The following is a 25237-nucleotide window of genomic DNA, read 5'->3' as shown; positions in this document are numbered from 1 at the left end:
GGTGGCTGTGGGTGCCCCCAGGGATGCAGCCTTGGCATTTGCATGGACACCTGTGTTCCACCTTGAACACTAGACACAATGTATCACACATTTAGTTTATGCCAGTCACTATGTCCTTCCATCTTCTTTAGTCAGGACACCATCTAGTCAAGTAGGCAATATTATCTTTAATTTACAGAAAAGAAGGCTGGGGCTTAGAGAGATTAACTAGAATGCCTAAAGTCTACAGGTGAAAAAGTTGACATTTTATCAGAGTCATTTTGAATCTTCACCAATGTGCTTTCTTTTCTCATCATAGGGAGAAGGAAATAACTCACCAGTTTCCCTCCTGGTGTGGAAAAAGGATCCCTCTTATTTCCTCAGAAATAAACAGAATCCAAAATTTTAATATGTTAAAAGTCACAGACGCTTGGCTCCATTCAAACTAATAAATCCAATTTAAGAAAGAGTTAAGGGGGAAACATGATGTTCCCTTCACTACCATGGATGAGGACATTTGTAGTGGTTCCTGTGCCTTCCTGAGCCTAAAGAGAAAACTTCTATGAATGTGAAGATTGGATTTAGTCTTCTGAACTTCCATCTATTAGAGACAGAAGAAAAGATGAACCCTACCCTCCATGAACTTCCCCCCAAAAATGCAATCATGTTCAAATCTGTTCCATTTGTATGTGTCTCATCAGATTGCTTGAAATTGAACAGAAAGCCCCCAAAATGCTGGGCAAATTCATTTTTACAATCATTTTAAAGTACAGTACTGTTTGGCATAACTCTAGAAGGAACTTCTGTGGCTCAGCACTAATCCGTTCTCTCTAGATACATACGTTATATAGATTTTTAAAAAAGAATATGACTACTTACTTAGAAATGTGTTCTTATTCCAGTGTACAGTTCTGGTTATTCGGGGTATTTTTTGCATTCTTATAATGAAGAATGGTAATAAGACATTACACTAACTTTGAAGAAAAAAAATCTATTTCTACAACCATAATTGCTGTGAGGTCTCTTACATTCTTTAACCCCACAGCTAAACTTTTCGCGTGAGCTAAAGCATTGGATTTTTTAGTTTTGACCCTGTCTCAGATTTTAAATTCAGATTATCACCAAAGAAATCATTCTAATTTTCCGGTATCTGAAAAATTGCTATGCATACCTTCTGTGTCTGAGTTTGACTATTCACTAAAAATACGGGCTAGAAGAAAGCCGAGTTCAAATGCTGAGACTCCCTACTAGAAATATCCCCATGTTTTGGTACCGAATACATTACAATGTTTTGGGGGGTAAGTTTATTGAATAGAAGCAAGCCCAATTATGCATCCCTAGTCCACATGTCTTAATTTTGCCTACAACTATTCCAGAGAAGTGGCTAAAGGCCTTGCTGAAATTCCTTTGAAGAAGAGACCTGACCTTCTGGTGTGATAGTCTCAAGAATTTTTTGTTGGCCAAGGATCCAGTCATTAGGCCTAAGCCAAAGAGATAGGGTCAAGTTCAATGGCTAAAAGGTACCACATCAGGAGAGATACGATTAGCCCTCTTCAAAATGGAAATGAAGTCCAACTCCCATGGCTTTCCTTCAGATAGATCTGCACTACCTTCAGCTATCCACCATTTCATATTTGGAATATCCACAAACCATATTTTGGCCATAATCTTCTAGAGGTGTCCTTGCAATAAATTACTTTCCCCAGGGCAAGTTTTGCCATTTCTTTTCTTCTCCCTCTGCGCAGCTCCCTGAACCTCAATTGTGGTTATTCATACTAAAGCAATCACTGATAAAATGTTAGCTTCTTTTTTTCTAAGATTTTATTTATTTGAGAGAGAGAGAGAGACAGAGGGAGAGAAAGCATGAGTGGGGGCAGAGCCAGAGGGAGAGGAAGAAGCAGACGCCCCTATGAGCAGGGAGCCTGATGCGGGCTCGATCCCAGGACCCTGAGATCATGACCTGAGACGAAGGCAGATGCTTAATCGACTGAGCCACCCAGATGCCCAAAATATCAGCCTCTTAAGAGACTAATTTCTCTTAGTCAGAAATTTGGACACATTTTTGAAGAGTTCAGGGCTGTTTTATTATTTTATTAATCCTCTCAAGTTAAGATTTACTCTTTGCTAATTTCAAGAAGTAAGTATGAAAAGGATTGATTTATGGGGGCTAAGCAACCCCATAAATCTCTGTCATTTGCGAGTAAGAGGACCTGTCTGTTTAATCTCTGTCATTTGCGAGTAAGAGGACCTCTCTTTTCTTTAGAAAAGTGTCCCCCAGAAGGTTCACTTGCATTATGAAGATGACGTCTTGGGAAATCCAACCCGGCTCTTCCTTGCACGAAACATGTGTAATGACCAGTATATGGACATTTGTTAGAGGTCAAAGTAAAATTTATTGAGGGAACTCCTTCAAAAAGTCCAAATGAGACCTCATTCTGCAAATGCCCATTTAGGCCTGATATTTGCCTGTGTTAAGTTACTTATTCTGAAGTGATTGGTCCCTTTCCCCAAAGGGAATATTTCTCTACCTTTTATTTCCTGGTAGCATCAATTGTGACCCCCTTTTCAGCTTACTCATTCCCTCACTCCACCTTTCATTCATTCATTTAGGAAATATTTATTGATCAGCAACTATGTCAGGTATTGTTCTATGTGTCGTGGATACAGAGTTGAACTGACTAATGGTGGTGTTTGGGCAAGGCATAGCGTGGGGTGATGAAGATGGACTGGGGAGACAGTGGGCCTCTTTCAGATGGTGTGGTCACAAAAGACCTCTCTGAGGACATAACGTATAAGCTGAGGTCTAAGGGGTAAACCCTGGAGCTGTGTGAAAACGCAATGATTTCCACCAAAAGTCAGCTTTGTGAACTCGAAGCCCTTACAAATGAAGGTTACCGTGTGAGAGATGTTTCACTGGCGGCAGGCGTTGGCAAGCCAAGCCCCACTTCAGTCCCAGCCAACATGCCAATATCATTAAAATGAGGCCATTCAGCAAGAAGGAAGCTATTATGACAAACAAATATTTAAAGTATTATTTCAAGTGCCAGACTTTCAAATCTGGGAATCACATGGTTCAATGAGGTTTGAAGGCAAGTATTGATGCATGACCAAAAAAAATTAAGTTCCTTTTAAGTGGCTCCCAATTATTATGGACGTATCTGCAGATTAATTATTGTGGGCATGTTTGTTCGTTTTAATAAACAGATGCAGCCGGCCCACTGTCTAGCTATTGAGTGAATAAATTCATTCTTTTTCTTCCAAAGTAGTTATCTGTTTGGCTGAAATAATTTCTATTCATTTGTGTATATAATGTCCTGAAGACCATTCTGACAAACCTTCTTTAGTTTCCTCTTATGCTAGCCTTGTTCCATGTTCATGCGGATGCACGTAAAGATGCAAGCACACATGGCCTCAAAAGAGACAAGTAGTTGAGTTGATGAGAAATTTATGTTAGTATGTATGACATTTCAATGTATCTATCTGGTATTTTCTCTCACTAATGTATTAGTGCTTATGCAGAAGCAAGGCTAGCGGGGCTTTCATCTAAGGCTTATGGACCTGAGGGAAACGTGGGTCTCAGGTTCTTGGACAGAATTTGTGGTGGGTGGTGACCAGAGCTTGGGAATATCCTAAATGTGGGGCAATTTTTTTAAGTAGCAACACGAATAGCTGTCTTCATGGAGGATGCTCTGCAATATTTTTTTTTCTCTTGTTTGCTTTCACTTTGCAATCTTAGATCTTGCCATTAAAATATGGATTTTAGATATATTTTTATAATATACATTTCAAGACTTTTCCCTTGTCTGTATCTAATAAAGCATGAAAATTCCTACAAAAATCTGATCACGTTACTCCACTGATGAAACCCTCCCAGTGGTTCTCTGTGGTTTTTGAGGTGAGGTCCGCGCTGATCAGAATGGCATAGTAAGTCCAGTGCAATCTGGTGTCTACCTCTCTCCCAAGTCTACCCTACTCATGCGAGGCAGAAGTCACATGACTGAGTACCACGTGCTGTGCAAACAGCTTTAAATGCATTTTCTCAATTAGCCTTCAATTCCCAAAATCACCGTATTTCATACTAATGTGTGTTTGACCAGGTGTTCTCTCCACCTGGAATTCCCTTCATGCTTTGCCTGGCAAATTGCTTTCCGTCCATGAAATCTTTGCTGAAGACTCTCCTCTTCAGAGAAGCCTTCTTTACTTCCCTAGAAAGAGCTAATCACTCCCTCAGTTCTGCTGTGATGATCACAGCACCTATCACTCTGCCCGGTACTCTTCCATGGCCATGCCTATCTCCTCCTCCCAGCTGTGAATTGACTAAGGGTGCTGACCAGGGCTTGAGTCCTTTTATGATCAGGCCTAGGAGAGGGCCTGGTGTGCACCAGGGGTACATTAGATGAATGCTGAGCAGAATTATATTGAAATGAGTTTGGGACATCTGAGTGGCTCAGTTGATTAAGCATCTGCCTTAGGCTCAGATCATGATCCCGGGGGCCTGGGATCAAGTCCCGCATCGGGCTTCTTGCTCAGCGGGGAGCCTGCTTATCCCTCTGCCTGCTGCTCCCCTGCTTGTGCTCTCTCTCAACAAATAAATAAAATTTGAAATGACATAGGTAGATATAAAAAGACAGACGTAAAAAGACATATATGTGTATATATATGTGTACACACACACACCCACCTTTCTGTGGATGTTAATGTTCTATAGAAGAGAGTTTGGGTCCATATGACTAAAGGCTCTTCTACAATGGAACGCAATGAGGATATTTTGAAGAGGTGCAGAGGGCGTTGTTCTTCCCATATGTGCACAGGAAACTGCCATGGGCAGAATAAAATGCTTCTGCAAATATCTGGTGTTTGCTTGGCACAGCTTCTCTTGGGTTTAGCTCTGCAAAATCTTCCCCAGGCTGTGTTTTCCTGGTTGCCATGGAGCCAATTCACTTCTAAAGGAAACAATTGAGGAATTAACTGACTGTGCTTGGTCTCCAGGTGGACAGAGGCGAACAGCCAGCCCAACTTGTAATTTGGAACATTAAAGTTTGTTTTTAGTGTGCTTCCTCCTCTCTCTGCTGTTATTCTTTCGGCCCTAACCTCTTGGAATCCGTCTTTCCCAATGGAAGTCAGAGCCCAGTGTTTCATGATGCAGCTTGGTTTGGTTTGGTTGTGTAAGAAAGTAATAGCAACTGCATTTGTTCAGGCAAACCCATAATCCTTTATGCCTGAGGCAGGGTAGGGGAAAATCAGGAAGCCAAAGGATTAGGCATCACATAGAATGAACTTGGCTGATAAGTAATTCTGGAGCAGGGGTAGAGGAAAGTGTTTGAGATATGAAAGTGTGAGAGAAGTGAATAGATTTGCAGGATTTAGTGGGGTTTAATAAGTTTTGCAAACTTTAGAGGATATACAGGGAACACATCATAAGACCCAACCTCCTGGAAATCTTTAGGTGTAAAGAGAAAACTATTCTTAGTCATTAGGCAACTTTAACAGAATAAGGCTGAGCGTGGTGAGAAGAAACACCTAGAAAATGCTAGAAATGTTATTTGGGCCAATAACTCAACTGGAAGAATTCTTCATTAGTGTGTGGCTACGAAAGTTCACTTTTCTTTTTAAGATAAAATGACGTTGTTTCAAACCCCTCTTAAAGATTTCAAGATTGCTTGCCTTACATTAGCACCACTCATAAGGAGTTCTCAGTGACTTCCGGGTAGCCCATATGGGCTCCTCTCATTTGCCCACAAGTACGTCGGTCAGTTGCAGCCACCTCATTGGCCTTTTTTATCCTTCTCTTCTGATCTGGCTCCCACTTGTCCACATCTTCTGTCCATGAAGCCAAATGGTGATAGCTTTTAAAAACTGGCTGTATCTTGATGGGCCAAAATGATTCTGTTTGAGAGAGAAGTTTCTGAGCACATCAGCACATGCAAATAGACCCTGGGATAAGGTAAGGAAGGCAGGGAAAGAAAGAGTGAGGAAGAAATGAAGATATTGTATATATACACTGTGCCTGGGCCCTAGAGCAGTGGGTTCTGAATGTTGTACTAATTTATCGCAATCATGATGTTGCACACATATTAATGTGAACTCTCCCCGTCCAAGGAGGAAAGAGAGATAGTGCTGCTTTCTTTTTCTCCTTTCCTTCCTTCCTTCCTTCCTTCCTCCCTCCCTCCCTCCCTCCCTNCCTCCCTCTCCCTCCCTCCCTCCCTTTGCTCTTCTACACAAGTATTTATTGAATATTGACTACGTGGCAGGCACTGTGCTAAGTGCAGGGGAGATAGTAGTTAATTAACAAAACAGACACAGTCTTGACTCTCATGCAACCTAGAGTCTGGAATAGCATAGAAACCATTTGGAAACAAAGAATCATAAAAAAAATTATTAAGTACAATTTTAAGTATTAAGAAGGAGATGCTGATGGTATTCTTTTGTTATTATTATCGTGGTAGGAACACTTAACATAAGATCTACTGTTGTAAAACATTTTTAAACACAATGCAGTATTGCTGACTCTAGGCACAATGTCCTACAGCAGATCTCTAGAACTAATTCGTCTTGTATAACTGAAACTTTACACTTGTTGAACAGCAACTCCCCATTTACCTCCTCTAACCGCTGGTGACCAACATTCTACTCTCTGTTTCTATGATTTTGACTATTTTAGATATCCCATATGGGTAGAATTACCTAATATTTATTCTGTGCCTGGCTTATTTCACTTGGCATAATGTTCTCCAGGTTTATCCACGTTGTTGCAAATGGCAGGAATTTTTTCCTTTTTCTTTTTCTTTTTTTAGAGGGTGGGGAGGGACAGAGAGAAAATCTCAGGCAGGCTCCACACCCAATGCAGAGCCTGACACAGGGCTCGATCCCACAACACTGAGATCATGACCTGACCTGAAATCAAGAGTTGGATGCTTAACCAACTGATCTACCCTGGTGCCCCCCTCTTTTTTTTCTTTTAAAACTAAATACATATTTTATTTTATATACATACTGTTTTTTCTTTATTCATTCATCATGGACATTTAGATTTTTTACATATCTAAGTCACTGTGAATAATGCTTCATTGAACACGACAGTGCAGACGTCTCTTTGAGATCCCGATTTCAGTTCCTTTGGCTACATATAATATATCCAGAAGCAGGATAACTAGATTGTATGGTTGTTCCACTTTTAATTTTTGAGGGACCTCCATACTGTTTCACATAGCAGCTGCATCATCTTACATTCCTACCAAAAGTGTACAAAAGGCTTTTCTTTTCTTTACAACCTCACCAATACTTTTGTTTTTTCATAGTGCCATCCTAGCAGGTGGGAAGTAATAGCTCACTGTGGTTTTAATTTGCACTTCCCTCACAATTAGTGATGTTGAGCATTGTTTCATGTATCTGTTGGCCATTCGTATCTTCTTTGGAGACATGTCTATTCAAGTTCTTTGTCCATTTTTTTTAATTGTACTCTTAAGAGTATATAAGAAGTGGGACAGACCTCATCTGGAAGTATACTTATTGTTGCCATAAGGAGAAAATAATATAGGACATCCACTTACATTTGAAATTCAGATAGACAACAAATCTTTCAGTATAAGTATGCCTTATAGAGCACCTGGGATATACTTACACTAAAAGCTTATTTATTGATTTTCTGAAATTCCACTTGGACTGGATTTCTATATTTTATTTGGGAACTCTATGTGTGGACTAGGGGAGGGAGTAATTAAGGAAAGCACTTTCAGGAAGTGATATCTGAACTTGGACCTAGAGGATAATTGATATTATCCAGGTTCAGAGGTGTGGGGAAGAAAATAAAGGGCAAGAGTATACCAGACAGACAAAAGGAAAAGCGTGTGTACGAAGTGGGAAAGATCTGGTAATTTTAGTCACTGTGGGCAAAATGTAATGAGTCGAGGGAGAAATGGCATTTGTTGATGCTAGATAGAGACGACGAGCTAGAAAAATCAGGAGCTAGGTTAAGTATATCTGGTGTTAAACATATTGGGGATGGATATTAGAAATCTGGGCTCTGGTCCTAGCATTACACCGAGTAGATTGCTAGTCTTGGGCAAGTTAATTCACCTCTCTGGATCTCAATTTACATGGGCCAAGCACATGTTAAATTGCTGACAGATGAGATCATGGAGTGCAGACTGTGAAGGGTCAACTCAAAAAGAAAACTCAAGGTTATCCAACATAAAATCCTCAAGGTATAGGTGACAACTGAGGCCTGGTCAAGGTGCCTTGGCTACAACAATGAAAGGTGCAAAGAACTCTGAAATCAGAAGTCTTGGATTCAAAGCCTGGCTCTGTCATTTTCCTGTTCTGTGGCCTGGGGTGAGTGAGTCAACCTCACTCTGAGCCTCCACATTTTTCATGTGTAGGACAAGATTAATAACATCTTCCTTCTTAAATTGTCATTAAGACTCATGATAACATAAATAGAAGGCTTGCCACAGAGCCTTCTACATAGTAGCTACTCAGCCAATCAGTTTTTGCTCAGCTAGGTTGATTGCTCATAATTATAAAGAATTCTAGAAACCTTTGTTGGGAGACTAAACAGTGAAGGAGAAAAGAAGCAAATTATTGCCCTAGACACACATTATGTACATTATGGTTTGTGCCTATGGTCATTCCTGCTTTTGGAAATAGTTTATCTGTCAATTCTGGAGGCTCAGGGAAGATGTGGACGCAAACAACAGACTCTCAGGCTATGAAGTGTCAAAAGTTCAAGAGGCACAGTGGGAGAAACAAGTAGGAATATGAACTTTAACATTTCCTTTATTCTCCATTTCCTCATCTTCAATTTATTAACTAAGCAAATATTAATGAATACCTTTCATGCAGCTATGAAGCAGCTTATAATCTCTCTAGAGGAAGACAGATAAATAAAAAAATTGAATAGGTACATGAATGCATGTTTATTGATTGTCCCAGGAGAGTAAACTTTATTAGTAGGAAATTTATACTAAGGAAGAAGACAGTTCTGGAGAGACCTTGGGGCATCCCTCAGAACACACAATGGAGGCTGTCCCTGCTCTCCAACAATGGGACTTGCTCCCTTTCCTTGCTCCTGGCCAAGGTGTACAGCTGCTTCGGGTTGTAGAACTTGTTTTTGATTTAATTTGTCAGTTCCCTCAAACACACTGAGAGCAAATGGTAGGTACTTGCTGCGGTAGGTTGGTATCTGATAAATGTTGGTTGAATTGAATTGTTTACCTAATGGCCCAGGGCCAGGTAGATGGCCAAATATTTAGTAGAATCTTTCATATGTTGAAAAAGCAATGGAAGTACATGCTCATTGAACTGTTAGTTTTTTCAGCAAAGATGGATGTGTGTGAATCCATCCATAGCTGAGTCCAGTTCGTGCTTTTGCAAAGCAACTGGCCATATTAGGAAAGAAGTTGGTTGCTTAGAATAGACAAGCTAATCCTTTAACAAAGGTGATGTTTGTGACTCTAATTCCCAAATGCAGGCTGAAAAAAAGAACCCAGAATGAGCAGATTATAAGCATTTACAATCTGGGGCTCTACGAAATGTTTAGTTTAAATTGACCATGGTTTAATGCCTCTGGAAAGTTTGGGGGCTTTTGTGCCCCTCTTTTGGAGGATAAGAAAACCATCTGGTATAAAGAATTAAGTTTACGAAGGTCAACCTCCCACACTTTTGACAGTTATGGTTTTGGGCAAAGGAAACTGTTGTTCCAGAGGATGTCCCTGAGGCACCAATCTTCATAATCACCAAAGAAAGGTTCAATTGTGTTCAGAAAGGCTGCTTTTCCTCACAGGAAAAGGAGTAGCATGTTTTAGAATGATTGCCAACTACAAGAGTTGAGGCAAAAATATCAGGACTCCTACTTAGAATATTCAACTGATAGCCACCCCTTCAGTGATCACAGATTTGGATGGTAGGTGCCCAGGCACAACTGAGAAAACCGTGCTTTCTAGGAGGGTCCAGTCAATGTGGGGAAAAAAAAGGACCGATAGTGGTAGAAAATATATAAAACCCAACTGCTCAAATAGTGTACAGACATGCATCACTTACACACAGTACTTTTGTTTTGTTCCAATTTAACCACTGGATTTGTTTTGTTATTACTCCTTTGTGGAGCCACCTTTTTTTTTTTTTTAAATTTTTAAGTCTATTTTGTAACTTCTGTGTAAATGCGTGAGACTTACAGAGATGCTTATCATGAGCCTTATTCTCTGACCAGTTTCAAAGGTGAAATGTACTCAAGCCTGCTTTCTCTGGTTTACACCAAGCCTTCAGAACTTGACTATAAAAGCTACTTAATAAAAAGTCTATAGCTCACCATTAGGATCATTATCAGCATCACCATAGAGATGACTTTTTATAAAATATACATTACAGCTTAAAATTCAGTTTCTTTTCTGAATTTGAGTTTATTGGAAAATGGATTCACAATGGATATAATTACTAGAAATGCAAGCCAGGAAATTAAGAAATTTGAGAATTAGAGTTGGAATAGAAATACACATAATATTCTATTGTTACCAAGGAAAAATATCTATTATTACTTATTTCCTCAGTGTCCTAAAAGTGTATACTTGTTTCTGGAAAGTTAAAGTTTAGATTATAGATATTTCAGGGGCGCCTGGGTGGCACAGCGGTTAAGCGTCTGCCTTCGGCTCAGGGCGTGATCCCGGCGTTACAGGATCGAGCCCCACGTCAGGCTCCTCTGCTGTGGGCCTGCTTCTTCCTCTCCCACTCCCCCTGCTTGTGTTCCCTTTCTCGCTGGCTGTCTCTATCTCTGTCAAATAAATAAATAAAATCTTAAAAAAAAAAAAAAGATTATAGATATTTCAAATATTGTTTATATGCTTGTCTCCCCCCAAGAGATGACGTTTGAAGGCAGTGACTTTTTCTGATTCATTTGAAATCTATAGTTTCTAACATAGTCCCTAGCACAGAATAAACTTCAAGTAAATGGCTTTGGAGATGGTACTACTATAGACATGGTACTTTTCAAGGTAAGTATTGTCTTCAACCCCCTGGAGATATTTGTGGAATTGTCTCAATGACGTGTGAACGTGTGAATGGAGGTTCTGGTTCTGGGTCAGGATGCTAGATGTCCTACAAATGTGGGAACAGTCTTGTAGAATTTTCCCATCTGTTCAGTTGAATGGTCTCTAATATACTGTGGCTTTCAAAGCGAAGGATTCTTTTCTAGCCCACTGTAAAACTCTAGAAATCCTTGCTCCTGCCTATGGAATTGAAAATAGGTTCAATTCTATTAGAAGGCTACTTTTTTCAACACTTGTGAAAATCCTTAAGCAGTGAATGCTCTTTGACCCAGTCATTCGATATAGGGAAGTTTATCCTAGAAAAATAACAAGTAGCGCTGTTATGGAAAAAATATGGGTAGCTTTTCTTGAGACAAAATAGGGTGACTTACCTGTCCTGACTTGATGGGGACATTTCCCATTTTTTTTTAAAAAAGATTTTATTTATTTATTCAACAGAGATAGAGACAGCCAGCGAGAGAGGGAACACAAGCAGGGGGAGTGGGAGAGGAAGAAGCAGGCTCATAGCGGAGGAGCCTGATGTGGGGCTCGATCCCATAACGCCAGGATCACGCCCTGAGCCGAAGGCAGACGCATAACCGCTGTGCCACCCAGGCGCCCCGACATTTCCCTTTTTAACATTATAATTCCCTCGGTGCTGGGCAAGTCCTGACCAACTCACTGTTGACCACCCTATGGCAGAACCCTTCCTTTGCTGAGTGAATATTTTGAGATGCTGCTTGAAAATAGAGGAAATATGGTCATCAAATTGTCTTCTATGGCATTGAGGTTTAGTCAACTTTAAGACTTTTGCTTTTCAGAATGAACAATATAAGGTCAGGGCAGAGAAGAGTTCCTCAGGGGAATTAAAAGCAATTAGAAGAGGCTAAATGAGGAAGAATTTTTAAAACGGAATAGACTCAGAGGCTTGTGGCCAAGAATAAAGTTGAAGAACTTGAGCTAAAGAGGGATGTTTATAAGGTTTGCTATGGCATGCATTTGACTTGAAGTTTGTCTTTCTTTTTCCCATTCTGGCTGATGTTTAAATCTGATTGATGAGCTAAACAGAGATTAGATACAGGAAAAGAGAATGAGTCAACAGGAAAATAGAGCCCTGCCCACTGCCTACCCCCCTCCCAATCCCACCTTAAAATGTAGTATAAGGAGACAAACAGCTAAAAAATACAAAAGAAGGAGTTTTATAACATGTGACCTTAGATTTTGTATTCAGATTTTTTTAAAAGTCTTTTATAAATCAGTAAGAAGTCAAGAAAAATAATGGAAGTATGAGGGAAAATATCAATGGGGAAATCATACTGAAAGAAAATGTGGATGGCAAGTAAACAAAAACAAAATTCAACTTCATGGGGAAAATGGGAATACAAATTAAAGTCATCTTGAGATACCATTTTTATATTTTATAATTTCCTCTTAGAGAGCTCAATGAAATTATTGCAGATGCAATAATGAGGAGGACAACCAACAAATCCCATGCCTGGAATAATCTGTCTTTCATAGATGGTCTGCTTAGGAATTCAAGAAACTGAAGAAGTTTGAGACACACAGTGCAGTAAAAAATAAAAACACAACAATAAGCAGAAAGACAGGCTGACTGAACTAGGAGAAGAGAAATTTCTTTAGGCAAACAGCAGAGACTTTAGAGACTAGGCGAACTTTTATAAAAGGGACATTAAAATTTTAAGGAGTATATAGAAAATATTAAAAGAAAATGGAGATGCATCTCAAACCCAGTCTCTTGGAGGCCATTAGAGAGGGGGTGAGATGGAGGGGGTGCCCTGTTGCTCTGTCAGAAGCATTGACTGGGACCCAGGGAAGAAAGTAAAATCTTAGGGAACAAATGAATGATTGCCCCAGGAAAGGCCAGGATTTAAGTCACTGTCCAGATTTTTAATGTTGTACAGGAAAAGCAACTTGCTATGATCTTGTCCCTTAGACAAAGTCATTTGAAATATTACTTTGGAAAATTTAAAGATTAGATTCCCTTAAAGACTGAAACAGCTCTCCTTAGTGGTGGCAGAAAAATCTGGACATATTTCAAAGTTGAAAATGAAAAAGATCAGCATTATATTCAAATTATTATTGGGAGAGTTTCCAGGTGCCAGTTTCTGCATATGGAAATCTAGGACACGCTTGTTCTAAGAGGAAATGTGTCTGAGAAAATTAGGGAATTAAAACTCGAAAGGAAGGCAGAGCAAAGGTAAAAGGATAAAGAGGCAATAGGCAGTGCAAAGACAGGTTGAGTCCAGCCCCCGTTAAAGGTTGAGCCAAAGGAGGTGTCTTCCAGCTGAGATTCTTCAACCAAGAAAGGTGAAAGTGGACAAGGATTTGAGTGGTGGATTATTTTGGCGGGTTCAGAACACACTGATTTCATATCTTTTATTGAGAAAAAAATGCAAAACCAAACCTGGAGGAATATATTAGAAAACTGACAGTCTAGGTCAGAAATCAAACTGTAAATGCATGAAAGAAGACACTGAGGGCTAGCAAAATTATAGTTCTTCATGAGGTAGACAAGGAAAGGGAATAATTAAGAAACCAAATAAACTACTTACACACCCTGTAGAATCTTCCACAAAGATGTAGGAGAAGAGTAGAGTGAAATTAAGCATTACAGGATAATCCATTATTGCACCCCCCCAAAACATACCCACACTCGCACAGAGCAGAAAGAAATGCTACCCAAGGCTAGAACACTTAAACAGAACGGACAGTCTCTTGAGGAGCATACGGGTTCCTGAGCCTTGCGATGTCACTAGAGGCACACATTTCAGAAGAATACTGTATTCAATATAGTATTATCAACTACAGTCATAATGCTGTACATTCATAACTACAACTTTGTACCCGTGACCAACGTCACTTCATTTCCCCCACCTCTCTTCCCTTGGAAAGCACCGTTCTAGTCTCTGCTTCTATGTATTCAACTCTTTTAGATTCTCCATGTGAGATCATGCAGTTTTTTTCTTTTTCACATATTTACCTGTGTGTGTGTGTGGGTGTGTGTGTGATCAGAGTACCTGAAATCTACCCTTTTAGAAAATTTGCCATTGCTTCTCATCGTGTTATTTATATTGATTGAATAAACCATGTCATCTGAACAGCTTAACCTGGTCTGTGAACTGTTTTGTTCCAGGATTGCCCTCCTGGTAGCGTACTTGGAGTCTTCCATTATATTAAGATAATTTCTCACAGGATAAAATCAATTCTCAATTGGTTCAATCAGTTAGAGAATGGGTGTTATTTCCTAGATTTTTATACCTAAACGTCCATCAGGAAATGAATTAAAGTGTAATTTATACCTATAATGGGATCCATACAGTTATTAAAATGACTAAAATGTATTTATATGTAACAATAGAGATAAGTCTAAAAAATATAACATTGAATGCAAGAAATTTCATTAGGATACATTCAACAAGACCAACTTATGTAGATGTTAAAACATACCAGTGACTAATTGTTACTCATGATCCAGTTTACCCTTCTTCTAATAAAAGAACAGCCCCTCATCTAAGATTTGGCAGAGTATATGAGTATGTGGTCATGTTGCTAGATATTTTCTGGCCTCCCTTAAAGCTAGGTGTAGCCAAGAGACAAATTCCACCCAATGTGATGTGAGCAGAAATATGTGTGCAACTTCACTGCTACGTCCTTAAATGTGTAAGGTTCCCGCACACCCACTACTACCTTTCTTTTCCTTCTGATGGCCAGAGTGCAGAAATACCAACTTCACCTACGTGGACAGCTAAGATGATGACTCAGCACCAAGAGTAGGAACGTAGGTCCTGGATAACCCTGTGGGTAAGGTCATCTGGCTTTGGTTGCTAAGTCTATCACTGGATTCCTCACTTGAGCCATGGCATTTTTGAGCCATTATATTTTTCCATTTCTTTTGTTATAGCAGCTTAATGTGTATCCTAATTAATATAACACAAAGTGATAAATTTATTTTAAATACTTATGCAATAAAATATAAAATATTTGTGAAGTGATACACATCAATTTCAGGATCATGGTTAACTCTTGGGAAGGACAGAGGAAAAGGGTGGTATAGTGCAAAGGAGGTGATCTATAATTAGTAAGATGTATCCACAAAGTCATAGGAATCCAGGCTCATTATTTCTGCCTTGCTCACTCCCTATGTGTCACTTCCTTCCCAAGGTCTCAAGATGTTTGCTGGAATCCAGCCAACACATCCTTATTCCAAACAGAAAGCAACAGAAAAGGAGAAAGGAAGAAAGAGGCCTATGTCAAATTTAAGCTCAAATAATGTGATTTTATGTAAATCCCACCCCAAAACAGCTGCTTGCCTCTCCCTGTAGTCTTGCACCCTCTATTTTATGCTCCATGCTGTGACCAAATAATCCTATATTTTATGTAACTTCCCAACCCTTAGGATTTAGTTCCGACTTTAAATGCATATGAGTTATTTCATGATCCAATTATTATCCTCTCCAGTTCTAGCTCCTGCCCTGCTTTCGGATGCTCTGGACCAATCAAATGCTTTTAGCTCCTGAAAATTGCTTTGCTCTCTTGTTCCTCTGCCTTGGCAGCTATACCTCCTTCTGTTTGCAGCATTCTTTCCTCACTTAGCTAACTCCTCTTTTTTTCCTTTAAGACGACCTACTAGATGCCCCTTGAATCTGTAAAGTATTCCTGACCTTGGGTCTGAACCAGGTATGGTATGAATAAACTTTGAAGATGATTCTATGTATATATATATAACACTTACCACATTTATTAAAATTGCTTATTTAATTTTCTATCTCTTCTAATAGATACTTAACTCAAGGGCAGAGATTTTCTTGTGTCTCTAGGGCTTAACATGCATGAGTTGCCTAATAAATAGGGTAATTACATAATCTGCCTTCCAAACTGGAACACTATTAATCATTCCTTTGGGATAACAGATGTAAGATGGGCAAACTGCAAACTGGAACATATGATCTTCTTATCGATAAATGTTTGCTTAATATATACCACCATTGGATTGGTATGCATACATTGTCAGAGTATATACACCATTGCATTGGAACTTTAAAAAATTTGGCTCCCTTACTAGACATTTAGTTACTTAATGACTTCAGCACCCAGAATAGTTCATGGCTCACTGTTAGTGCTTCAAAGTAAATCAGTCGGGACATGTTACCACCTACCACCTCGGACAAAGCATTTACCCTTTTTGTACTAGAGAGATTGGTAGAGACTGATGATTCAAATAAGAAAAAGAGCACTTTCAGTGGCACGTAAAAGAAAATCTTTTCATAGAAGAAAGAGGTCATATGAATCATGGTGTTTTCTACCACTAACCTTTCTTCATATGATTGTCTTTCCTGAGGAGGGTTCTTTTTCCTCTTATCTACTTAAACCTTTGTGATATTCCCACAGTCTTCCAAAATAAATACAGCTGACCCTCGAATAAAATGGGGGTTGGGGTGCTGACCCCCCCCATGCAGTTAAAAAGTCCATGTATAACTTTTGACTCCCTCCAAACTTCACTACAAATAGCCTGCTATTGACCAGGAGCCTTACTGATAACATCAACTGTCAATTAATACATATTTTGTAGGTTATATGTATTATATACTATATTCTTACAATACAGTAAGCTGGAGAAAAGAATGTTATTAAGAAAATCATAAAGAAGAGGAAATACACTTATAATACTGTACAGTATTTATTTTAAAAAACTAAATGTAAGTGGACCTACACAGTTCAAACCCGTGTTGTTCAAGGGTCAACTGTATTTCATCCCCTAGAACCTCTGTGTTTGTTGGTTGTGCCAGAGAATGTGGTCACTGTGGAGAGAACTGTTGAAATAAATTGTATACATAAGAAAATGTGAAATGTGGAACATCTTTGAGCAGGAGATCAGAAATGCCAATTTATTTTCAAGAGAATATTTCTTAGTTCTCCTTCCTTTTTTCTTCCCGCATTGCTTTTATATTACCTACCTCTAAGATGTTTTCCTCTTGTGTGGGAGTTTTCTGCCCACAGGATAATTTTGTGTTAAAATTAAGAAATACCTTGATTGAACCATGAGAAGCAAATGCCTCGATAATTTGCAGAGATCTTTGTTTAAGCTCTGAATCGAAAACAATTACTTTCAGACACATTCAATTACCTACTTACTGTTCCAAGTTTCTAAACACAACTAAATTTAGCTAGAGATCATGAACTTGTTGGTACACAGTTATCCTGAGACACACACAGTCAGGCAAGAGTGTCAACATTCAGTAAAGGGCTGAGGAATGTAGGTCTCTGGTGATTGTGTTCTTGAGATGTTTAGTTATGTGGATAGAAGGACAGGGAGCTGGGGCGCCTGGGTGACGCAGCTGGTTAAGCATCGGACACTTGGTTTTGGCTCAGGTCCTGTGATCTCTGGAGGCCCCTTCCTGGCCCCCCCCCCCCCACAAGGCTCTGCATTCAGCACTTCCTGCTTGTGTTTTCTCTCTCCCAAATAAATGAATAAATCCTTTTTTTTTTTTTTTAAAGAAGGACAGGGAGTTTCATCCTCGTACAGCCCTTCAGGTTTGCATCTACTTGTTCAACAATAACTCCATTAGAAAACTTTCAAGGCAGGGGCGCCTGGGGGGCTCAGTTGGTTAAGCGTCTGCCTTTGGCTCAGATCATGATCCCAGGGTCCTGGAATGGAACCCCACATCGGGCTCCCTGCTCAGCGGGGAGTCTGCTTCTCCCTCTCCCTCTGCCTCTCCCCCTTGCTTTCTCTCTTTCTCGCTCTGATCTCTTTTTCTCAAACATAAATAAATAAATAAATTAATTAATTAATTAAATAAAATCTTAAAAAAAAGAGAAAACTTTCAACGCACAAATATGGACCAACATAAATACATAACACCTACTCCTTTTCAGAAGGTTCAAAGCCAGTCAGAAATGAAGACAAACCTCTACCAGAATTCTTGAGGAAGACTAGGGTGTAAGGTTCCCAGTGCGTGAGCATACTGGTTGTAGTGGGTCTTTGCACGAGGAACCAAATTCTTCTGAACTACACTAAAGGAATCTGAGCTAATTACTTTATACTTCATATTCACAGGCAAAGAAAATTTGACCTAACAGGGCTACGTATTAGAGACCTGGATCTGGCCCTAAACAGACAGGACACACTGAGTAAGTCATTCCACTTCTTTTCATGGCGTCACGTTTCCTCCATGATAAACCTATAAACTAAATGATCTGTAAATTTAATTTCAAAATATTTGATTGAGAAATTCAAAGCATGAGAAATTAAGTGATGAGTACATCTTCTCACCACTAGTCGTCCTTCTTGTGCAGAAAATGAGGATGCTCGATGGCCTTGCTTTCAGTTTAGCGGTCATTTATCAAAAATAGAAGACATTATGCCTTCAAAATGCTGGAGTTTTGTTTTCCTCTTATCATTATGTTTCTTCTAGGAGTTCTTTGTCTACAGACGCAGAGCTCTGTGCTATAAGGAAGGTGCTACTTGGGATAAGCTAGTGGTGGGGTTGCAGGATATTCAGCTATTGACCAGGTTTCTCACAGGGGAGTTTTCATCAGTCTCCATGTGAAGGTCCATGGGATCCTAGATGAGGATTTTGACATGTGAGAGTCTGCAGTTTCCAAAGACAGACATTTTTAAAATGCTCCCTTTGCTTGGGAATGCACGCGTCCCCCTTTCTGGGAACAGGCACAAGAGAAAATGACAAGGAGAAAGGGCTGGAATTCTGCTTGTACATGTAGCTGCCTGCAGGAGCAGGGATCAGCCTCGCAGTTATGTGACTGCAAACTCAATGCCTCAAAATGGCTTTTGGAGCGGGTGAATGACATGTCTAATAAGGGGCTGTATCTAGGTTTCTGTTTTCAGACAGGATTCCTCAACTCCCAGCAGCAAAAATGACTTGTTCTTTCTGAAGCAGTTTCAAACCAAAAGAGATTCAAATTCGTACAAAAGCACAATGTAAATGTACCACATGCAAATTTAGATGAAAGGTTATCTAGCTTTATGGTTGAAATACTGAATGTTTGTGGAGACTTATTATCACTTTAACTTTTGGACTATCCAAGGGTCAGATGAACAGCTCTCTTGATGCATACTACCTTATATATAGGGGTATGAGTAAGGGGGAGTAATAGTAATACTTTTAATACTCTAGACATATTATTACAGCTCTTAATATACACATAAACATAGTATATATGGTTGTATACATAGTACATAATACACTATATGCTATATACCATGTGCATAATAGACTTTACATTATATTACTATCATCTAGTAATTGTTATAGTATTAATCTTTAGCATTTCCTGGGATTATTTTGTGCCAGGTATCATGTTAAGTGTTTTACCTAAATTGATTTACTTAATACTCATGTGAGTCTTTGAGATATAGTTATTATTCCCTATTTGACTGGCAAAAGATGGAAAGGACTATGGAGGAGCCTAAGAACACACAGCTATTACGCAGTAGACCCAGCACTTGTGCCCCAACTCCAACTCCAGCACTTTATTGCTAATGATCAAAAGCTTATCAGTAGCCACAAAGATGGAAAAATAACTTAAAAATTAATATTATTTCTGTTCAGCTTTTTATTGACCAGATATAGCTTGTGTTGATTAGAAGTTTCAACTTAAAAATCATATTTGCTGAGACTGGATTTCTTGTTAGAAAATGCCCTTTGTGAAAGTAAGGTCTAATTGTGAAATGCAAACACACTCTATTTATCCAAGAGTTGCACTTAAGGCAACTTTTACTTGTGCAAGCTAACAGTTACCCTAGTAAGTCAGAGGCACATGGCTAATAAGCAGCAATGATGGGGAATCTGGTTTTATGATCTGATCATTCAGAGATTTCAGGCAGGTGGCAAGAAATGACAGAGAATCTGGTTTGTTAACCTTTTTAAAATTTGTTTTTTTGGTTGGTTGTCTATTTGTGAGCTCAAGTTATGTAAGAAAATCCTTCAGTCCTCTTGGAAAGGAGGAGAATACACTAAGATCTGGACAAGTGTGTTTTTGTGTTCTGTTTTTACTTTTGACCCATGGCTGAGGTTGTACAATACATTCTCTGTGTTTCTATGTGACTGTATTTGAGAAAAGCCCGAACTCTTTTTTTTTTTTTTTTTGACAGACTGTATCTTCCCCAGATGGCCACCACGGTTTCTCCCATCCAACAGGTTCTTATTACAATACGACTCTGGCACCCCCCCTTGTTGAGAAGCAGGGTCTATGTTCTGCACTCTTAAATTTGAGCAGATTTTGCACTATGGTATGACACTACATGACTTCTAAAGCTAGGTCACAAAAGGTGATGCAATTTGTTTTTATGAGGAGGGCCCACCACCCCACTGTGAGAAAGCCTAAGCCATTCATGTAGAAAGACACACATGACAGGAACCAAGGTCCCAGCTTTCAGCCCTGTTAAACTCACAGCCAAGAGCCAACACCCAACTTGTCAGCCATGTGAGTGAGACCTGCTGGAAGTGCATCCTCCAAGCCTCGGCCAAGCTACCCCAAACAGCACTGCACGCCAAGTTCTGCCGGAGCTGTAGATTTGTGATCCAAGTAACTGATAGCTATTGTCTGTAGCTACTGTGTTTTATAGTGGGCTGACAAGCAGCAATAAATAACAGAAACCTCTTTCATCATATGAATGGGAAGTACCCAGTATCCTCCTGTCTCTAGAGACAGAAATAAATCATAAAGTCTCAAAATAAAAGAGCTCTGTTCTGATTGGCTAATAGAGATTCATGAATGTTCAAATAAATCTAATATTACCCAAGTTCCATATTTCTGTAGTCTTTTGTCTTACATTTTTCTTTAATTTTTAATTAATTAATTAATTAATTAATTAATTAATTAATTTATTTGACAGAGATAGAGACAGCCAGCGAGAGAGGGAACACAAGCAGGGGGAGTGGGAGAGGAAGAAGCAGGCTCATAGCAGAGGAGCCTGATGTGGGGCTCGATCCCACAACGCCGGGATCACGCCCTGAGCCAAAGGCAGACGCTTAACCGCTGTGCCACCCAGGCGCCCCTTGTCTTACATTTTAAACAATAATCCAAGTTCATATAAATAAAGTGAATCTTAGGACAAAATATGATGATTTAATCATTTTTCTTTATAAAATGTAATGTCTTTTCTGGACTTAACCAGTCTGGAGTAGAATACAAGCTTGTATTTTATTTCATATAACATTTGCAGTTTTTTTTTAATTGAAGAAATTAGTTGATCTGAATCCTTCAACATTCCAATCCTGTTTCACCAATCAGATAAGCCCATATTACTTCTTACAACTACTTCCACATAGCATGGAAAGTTAAGAAAAAGATATAAAATCATGTGTTCAACTACATTGAATTACACTTTTGATAAATGTTTTTATATAAATAGTAATTATGTTCTGTAATGTCAGCTTAAACAAAATTTCCAAAATCTGTAGTTAAAGATGTTTTTCAAAAATTCTTGAAGTACTATTATATCAGGGTAATTAATGCATAATCTTGGATATATAGGTAATTTTTAAGTAACACAGAATACTAAAACATTTGTCACCAGACACTGTTCTAACAGAATTTTTTTTTTTTTTTTTTTTTAAGAGAGAGATGGAGGGAGAGGCAGAAGGAGAGGGAGAGGGGATCTGAAGCAGGCTCCACTTCCAGCTTGGAGCCTAAGGTGGGGCTTAACAACACTGGGATTGTGACCTGGTCGAAATCAAAACTCAGCTGCTTAATGGACTGAGCCACCCAGGCGCCCCCTATTCCAACAGAAATTTTTACTCCTCTCCTTTCACGAGACTTGTTAGTATGCTAACATGCTTGTTTATGACACACAGTTTTACCAATTACCTGTCTTCCAGGTCTTTCTGTGGAAAAATAGTTAATCTGGCCAAAATTATAATTAATATGGGCAGTTGTAAAGGAAAATGTCACTCTTTGTCCTGTGTTTCTCCTTTACTCTCACATCTCGGACCACACTCACAGTATTTCTGACTTCAGATGAGTGGGGATTTTCCCCTACACTGAAGCAATTCTCTGTGATATCAGCTGGGCAGCCTATAGTTCGATCCAGTTCTGACTAACTGGAGTTGAGACACATATAATGGGAGTTGGCTCATTCCCACAAGACTGCCCCACTGGTATAAGTAGCAGGTCCCCAGCTCCCCACAACTTCTCTCTGACTTGGTTGCAAATCAGAGTTTCCCATGACCTCCTTCTCCTTGGATTAGAGTAATTGCTAGAACAGCTCACAGAACTCAGGAGAACACTTGAGTTTACCAGTTCATTATATAATAAATGACATGGTAAAAGATACAGATGAGCATCCGAATGAATTGATGCATAGGGTGAGGTCTGGAGGGGTCCCAAGCACAGGAGAGTCTATTCCCATGGAGTTGGGGGTGCTCCACTTTTCTGGTATATAGATGTGTACACCAGCCTAGAAGCTCTCCAAGCCCCACATTCTGGGGATTTTTATGGAGACTTCATCATATAGGCAACATGGATCATTAACTCAACTTCTAGCCTCTGTCTGGAGAATGGGGGATGGGGCTGAAAATTTCAAGTTTATAATCATGGCTCGTCTCTCATTCAGGAGCCCACCAAGAGTGACCTTATTAGAGTAAAAGATAATCTTATCATCCAGGATATACCAAGGGATTTAGGAGCTCTGTGTCAGGAACCAGAGTCAAAGACCAAATATTAGAACAAAAGATGCTTTAGTGCTCTTATCATTTAGGAAATTACAGGGGTTTTAGAAGTTCTGTGCCAGGAACCAGTGGCAGAGACCAATATATATATTTTTCTATTACTTCACAGTGGTCAAAATGATGTTAGGAACAATAATGACAAAGGAGCACAACTGTGTATCAATGTAATAGATGTGCCTGGCCTTATGAAGGGTAAAAAAGTATAGCGTTGACCCAAAGTAAAGTGTCAGGTTTTCAGAAAAAGAGGATAGTAAGAGACAAAACTTATATGGACATAGGAAGTTGTAGAAAGTTTACAGAAAGTAAATTTTACTTTCTCATTTTATAATCTCTAAAAATACTGTATCCGAAAAGAAGTAACAGAACATGTTAAATTTCAGCAAAATTTATTCAGTATTGAAGGAGTTATTCAGAAAATAATTTATTAAAAAAGGAGCCTGTGTATCTTTTACCGCTAAATATTATATTCCTGCAACACTAAAATTTGATTTTCCCTCTGAAAATTATGAGTGCGACTTGGCATATTTTACTCTTTGCAGATGTAATAGAAGCTTATCCTTTACCTTTTATGTAATTTCCTCGATAGATACTCTGTGTCTTGCTATTATTAAAAAACAAAGAGCTCCTTACTTGAGACCTAATGTTGCTTACAATTGTGTACTTAAAATATGTTATTGTTATTCTTGTTGATAAATAGCCAATGTTCCACGATTTATTCTTTTTAGGTATTCATGATCCTATCTTTTTTTTTTTTTAAAGATTTTATTTATTTATGTGACAGAGAGACAGCCAGTGAGAGAGAACACAGCAGGGGAGTGGGAGAGGAAGAAGCAGGCTCATAGCGGAGGAGCCTGATGTGGGGCTCGATCCCGGGTCACCGGGATCACGCCCTGAGCCGAAGGCAGACGCCCAACGACTGCGCCACCCAGGCGCCCCCATGATCCTATCTTAATCAAGCGACCAAATCTGTTTTGATATCTTCTTTGTTTTGTCTTCCAAGACAAGACCCTAAATTCAGAGTCGGAGGGATGCATTCAATAGATCTTGTACACTGGAAATCATTATTGAGTCCTCCCAAGGAGTACAGGTACAATTACAAAATTTGTTCTTTCACCTTTTAAAAAGAAGGACGTTCGAAACCATTAGGTTTGATTAGTACGTTCAATATTTCTTAAATAGCTCAACACTATTACTACAGTAAGAGCTGTAACTGTCTTAAGAGGGAAGAATTATCAACACAAAGGAGAAGCCCAAGCCCAGGCTTTCCTGGGTCTCTGTCAGGCCAGGAGCATCAACAGATTCGGGAACCTTGACGAGAGAGGAATTCATTCCCATTGATAGGTACTGCAGGTGAAACTTACGGAGATAAATTTCGTAGGCTTGGTTTTCAGCCTCTAGACCAAGAGCAAACAACACAGAAGCTTTTCCAAGTACAACCCTCATTCCTTATACATATTTCCACATGAAAGATAATTCTCTGGTGTTAGTAATTTTTAGTTTTAATTTTTAAAAATTTTTATTATTGAAGTATAGTTGACATAGTGTTATATTAGTTTCAGGTGTATGACATAGTGACTTGACAATTCAGTGATTTCTTAACACCATACGGCTTTATATATTCAAGGAGGCTAACATCTTGTGTTGCCTCTATGTAAATAAGATAGCCAGAACACAGGAAGACCATCATTTGTGTGTGTATGTGTGTGTGTGTTCTATTCATGGTTAATTATAGATAATTTTTGGAGATTATTCATGATCATAAAGGCATCTGTTAAGAAAAATCACCCCACTAAGAAATGGCCCCAAGAAAAATAAGAAAAATAGAGAACAGCATGTCTTTTCAATGTTATAAGAGAACATTCTTCAACAGGCCTACTCAATTATTTACCTAATATTTAGGGGAATGCACTTTTGTAGGACTTGCTATTCATTTTTTATTAAATCTCTAGATTTATGTGAATTTATATGTTCATTTAGTAAATAGAGAAACCATATAATTTGTCTTCAAAACCAGGATGCTATTAATTATTATACTTGGATAATAGTGTCCAGTGGAGAAGAAACTGATTTCTGAGTCACAGAATAGAAAATCCCAAAGATTATCACCCTGAGGACATTAATTGGCTTTGTATCTAACTTAGCAATTTTATGTGTGTATGTATGTATGTATGTATGCATGCATGTATGTATGTATGTATGTATTTGACAGAGAGAGAGAGAGAGAACACGTGGGAGGGAGAGGGAGAGAGAATCTCAAGGAGACCCCTTGCTGAGCCAGGAGCCCATCCCATGTCTGGATCTCAGATACTGAGATCAAGACCTGAGCTGAAACCAAGAGTCAGATTCTTAACCGAAGTCACCACCCAGGCACCCCAGCAATTGTATTTAAATGAAGAATAAAAACACCCACTTCAAATGCTTTTTAAACCAATTTTACCATCTGCTGTTTCCTTAATTAATGAGTTGAATATATAAACATCATGTTTTTTAACTTTTTGAAATTAGATGTTTTACAAAGTGTATCCTGGGGTA

General features: G+C 39.0%; 1 long non-coding RNA gene across 1 annotated transcript; it reads left to right on the top strand.

The window, feature by feature from the left end:
• The first annotated feature begins 14686 nt into the window (after nucleotides 1–14686).
• Nucleotides 14687–20650, top strand: LOC117796373. The gene is made up of 4 exons (XR_004620830.1): nucleotides 14687–14819; nucleotides 15637–15695; nucleotides 18073–18146; nucleotides 20128–20650. It is a non-coding gene; the product is annotated as an uncharacterized LOC117796373 (long non-coding RNA).
• The last annotated feature ends 4587 nt before the right edge of the window (nucleotides 20651–25237 follow it).

Source organism: Ailuropoda melanoleuca, chromosome 15 (assembly GCF_002007445.2).
Source record: "Ailuropoda melanoleuca isolate Jingjing chromosome 15, ASM200744v2, whole genome shotgun sequence".
Lineage (NCBI taxonomy): Eukaryota > Metazoa > Chordata > Mammalia > Carnivora > Ursidae > Ailuropoda > Ailuropoda melanoleuca.
This window is presented reverse-complemented; position numbering and strand designations above follow the sequence as displayed.